A 4,620-nucleotide genomic window follows, 5' to 3' on the forward strand; every position below is an offset into this window, starting at 1 on the left:
TGAAAATTCTTGAATCTTGTTGTTTAAAGTCAATAGACGGTACATACATGATACATGGCCACCTTTTACACGAACAAACTTATGAACACAAACTAAAATCAAGAGTTAAATGAACGCAAGCGCAGTTGTCAACTCCAGCAAGAGAACTTGCAGCAGCTACGATATTAGATACAACCAAACAAGCAACACTTAGAATATAAAAGCCAATCCATCTTGAACTCCATTTGGGAATCCTCTTTTGCACGATATATGTACATTTCCACTGGGAAGTAAGCCGTTAGTAGCCAGAATCCCAACAATGTCCGTAGCCATGGCAATGACAGTAGTGAAGACCACGACCTCCAAACAAGCCTAATGAGATTGAGCTTGTAAGGCTAGTATCCTGGGATTGGGATTTCTTTGGTGACGAATTCGCTTTCAGAAAACCATGCGCCATACGTTCTTTGGGCAAATGCAAAACGGGGTTGACAGAAAACTTGATATGCTCCCACAGGATGGATGATATTGCGGCATTCGCTATATCAATATGCCGAGAAGGATTGAAATAACCAAAACCCGGTGAGTAGGACGTTTCCCGGGGTTTGATCTCCGAATGCTGCATAGCCGAAACAGGCACATGACATGTAGAAAACTGTTGTTACTATTATACTTAGAGAAGATTCGGATGGTGGAGATTTGATTGTATCCTATCAATTGAAAACAAATAGACCAGAACAAATTTTAGTTCAACAGAGTATAAAAATAAGATGGAAACAACTTTCTCAAGAGTTCGAAATCCTCCAGATTTTTGTTGCTCGAGTTACTTCTCCAAGGGCGGTGCCACCGGTAACTTCGGTCAGACTTCCCTTGATTTTTCGGTTTTCTGTAACCAAAAATTTCATTTCAAATGTCCAAAGCAACATATTTGATCGATGAGAGGCTGTGCCTGTCACCATGCACCCTCAAAATAACTCAAATTTCATGCAGTGTCTGTCTCCAAAATAATGTAAGTCGCTCCATCGATTAAATTATGAAGTTTGCAGATGAATTCCCTTACCTGCAAGGTTTGAGATGCCTAGAACCAGAACAATGGTGGGATACGTGAAGGACATAGCAGCCGCAACAATAGAAAGCCGCAATATTTGATCGAAGTTTCCAAAGCACCAAATGCATTCATGAAAGGATTGCTTGAAATTATGCAGGGGCTATCCTTTCCTTCTGTGTTGAAGCAATAAGACCTCTTAATCGCCCTGTTACAGTAGAGTTCATCAAATTTCCAATCACACCGGATGCATTTCAAGCTACGCCAACACGGCAGGACCGACTCAAATGGGATCCTCTCCCACAAACAAAACAATCGAATTTTTTTTGTAATATTTTGAATAACATTTAAATCGTTGGTCTACCGGTTTACAGTTCCTAACGACAAACCAAAACTCCAAGAATTTTTTTTTACATTTTCAATCTTTAAACATGCAGCATCGTCGCATAAAATTGAATAAATATAGAGCACGCAGTACCCGTTCTTTCGAGTCGACCATCCTCGTCGAGAGAGCGAATCTCTATTGTCACGGGCCATTTCAACTCAAGATCCAATCCAATGCAGAAATGAAAATGACAGAGTTGTAGGTCAGTGAGATTCAAAAAGTTAGGCCACTACTCAGCTATTTGCATGCATCGCCAAAAATCCAAATTGATTTCAATAATTTTTCCCTGAACAAATTTAAACTTCCACGCAAGTCAAATTACACTCCGCCATGAAAAGGGACAATCGAAAAAAATAGTAGGCAATGTGATATATTAACGCTTCCGAAAAAAATGTATGAACTTGTGAAAAATTAGGAAGATATATGATTAAAAATTCAATTTTCCCATTTTAATATTTTGGGTTTTCTCCCATCATTATTGATTAGAGTAGGTCTATTGTAAGACGAGTCGGTCAAGTACATATTTAGAGTGAAAATTAATAATTTTTGCTTATAAAATAATACATTTCATATGTGGGGGCCTTTTTTCAACCTTAAATCTCCTATAATTGCCCACGTCTGTTGGAGAACTCGACATTTAATTAATTTCTTACCAATGCCATTTTATTGTTCATACATTTGTTCCAAGTCATGGCTAGATATTCCCGTCTTGCATGCCTTCAATCCACTTAGCAATATCTATTGCATATATTATTAGCATGCATCATTCATAAAGGAATAATTAATAAATAAGATATATATAACGATTTAATAAGAATATATTGATTTATTGTTTCAAAATTGTTTAAATTTTGCTACGTTCGATATTAAATTAACTTACCATCGCCTTAAAACATATGGACTTTTCGTATACAGCTAGCACTATTTGATAACGATAATCATGATGATATATATATGGTTACGAACGTTGATTATATAAATATATATTTGCTTTGGCCAAATCTTATTGCATGAAATTCAGACAACCGGCTTGTGCATAAATTTTAATTAATTAATTAGGTAATTAATTAATACGGCACCTGTAGATATTTATTTGCATATGTATTATATATACCGCCAACCACAATTTAAATTAATTAAAAAGGGAAAAAGTTGCAAATTTATTGTTAATATAAATATCTCAAACGATTTATATATATATAACATTTCTAATACTGATTAAATAGTGTTTATCATCAACGTTCGACTAATCTCGGAAATTACAAATACGATGGAATAAACTTGATTCGCGAAGAAAAAAAGCACACGGCTAGCCTACATTACAATTTTTGAAAAACTAATTTGGTCCAACACCGTTTACCAAACCAGCATCTGACCAAACTTTTTCAAAAGCACGCACTAAACTTGAATATACCAAAAAAGTTTTGTACTCACCCAACCACTTTAATTTATGAAACAAACCACCGAATCTTTCGTTCCCACTGATGAGCACACGAGCTATTTTTCGTCCATCAACAACTTTGTACTTCAAACCCATTATTTCGTTCATAAAACTCATCACGCCCTTATGACGGTCTGTTTAACAGGAAAATATTAAAATACGAAATAAAATTAACTAAAAATAATTAATAGAAACATATATACGTACTTGATCCGTAAAAAGTCATCCCGATGTGTAATCTCTTTATTCGAGCTAATATCTTTGGACTGAGGTTATTCACCCCATACCCAAAAATCAAAAATTTCCCTTGAATTTGAAGATTTTCTAGACCATGAAGTATTTGATCTAGAACTAAGGATACCTCCTCGTCTGTTTGAGGTGGACATGTCACCATGTCCCAGAAAATTGAAATTTTATGAGAACCCATGTAGAAAAGAAGGAAAGGAATCTGAGTATTATTTCGGGTGAAGAGATAATGAACAGTGGAAGAAGATTAGGGGTGGGGGAAGATAATTCATGCACGGTAATTTTAAATTTCCTGTAAACTTGTTTTTCGAGCTTCTGAGATTTCACGCCTCTCGAAGAGGCGTGTTCAGAAAATGATAAATGCAGGTCGAGAAGCGTGTTCAGAAAATGATAAATGTGCATTTGCTTTTGGACTGGCTTTTGGACTTCCACTACTGTAAGTGTTAGTCTCGGCGAAAATTTTGAGATTCACGCCTCTTAATTAGAGAGGCTACAAATGAGCCTAGGTATTTTTTTTAAATTTTATTTTTTTGCAGATTTAAAGTTCACAATCAGATCTCTCTTCTTTGTAAAATCAATGTATCAAGCCTACTAAATTACTTTTTTTAAAAAAAATCATCTTAGTCATGACTTGCTTAATTTTTTTTTTGAAAAAAATATTCAATTCATATCATGCCAATGAAATAAAAGTGACATGAAAATAATTTTTTTTATTAAAATTTAAAATCATATCACTAAATAGGCGTGAAATGAATCGATTTTTTTTTAAAAAAAAATATTAAATGTAAGTCACGACTTATTATTGCTATATTTTATTAAAAAAAAAAAACTTGAGATCTCGGGGAGTCTAATTAATCAAGAAATGTACACATATATATTAAAAGCTTAAAAAAATACAATATTAATAATTTTGAACGTATTTTTATATTATATATTTTTAATAGAATAAATAAAATTGAAACTGATGTATTATGTGTACTAAATTGGTTTAATTTTTTTTAAAAAAAGAAGGCAATGCAAAGTCACACTGACTTGATAGGCGTGACATGCATAACTTCAAATTCATTATAATATCATATATTTTTCTCTGTAAATTGAATACTTCATTTCCTCATTCATTCATCCCTTTCATGTTTTTTATCGGTAAGTTCTCATAAATGTTTGAATTTATTTTTTCACTTCTTGCAAATTTTTATTAATTTGTTTTATTATTATTTTTTTCTGGTAAATTTTTGTTCCAACATATATTAAGGTATATATACTAATATTAATTATTTATGCCAAATATTAAATTTATAAATAAAATTATTATTTATGTTAGACTAATTTTGTTGCTTTATTTAATTATTATGTAATTTTTTTAGCTATTATTAATTTTTGTAAAAAATTTCAAAATCATTTATTATGATAAATTTTCATTATCATTATTATTTTTTAAAAAAATGTTTAAAAAATTTATGTTATATAATATTTTTTTCAGTTATTATTATTATTTTATAATAATTATATAATTGTATATTTCGATAA

The 4,620-nt window shown here is 31.9% G+C and overlaps 1 pseudogene; it reads right to left on the reverse strand.

Annotated features, from left to right (window-relative positions):
- LOC142514334 (amino acid permease 3-like) lies at positions 1–1,520 on the reverse strand (annotated as a pseudogene).
- Between the last annotated feature and the right edge of the window lie 3,100 nt (positions 1,521–4,620).

The sequence above is a fragment of the Primulina tabacum genome, chromosome 1 (genome assembly GCF_025594145.1).
Source record: "Primulina tabacum isolate GXHZ01 chromosome 1, ASM2559414v2, whole genome shotgun sequence".
NCBI classification, from domain to species: Eukaryota; Viridiplantae; Streptophyta; class Magnoliopsida; order Lamiales; family Gesneriaceae; genus Primulina; species Primulina tabacum.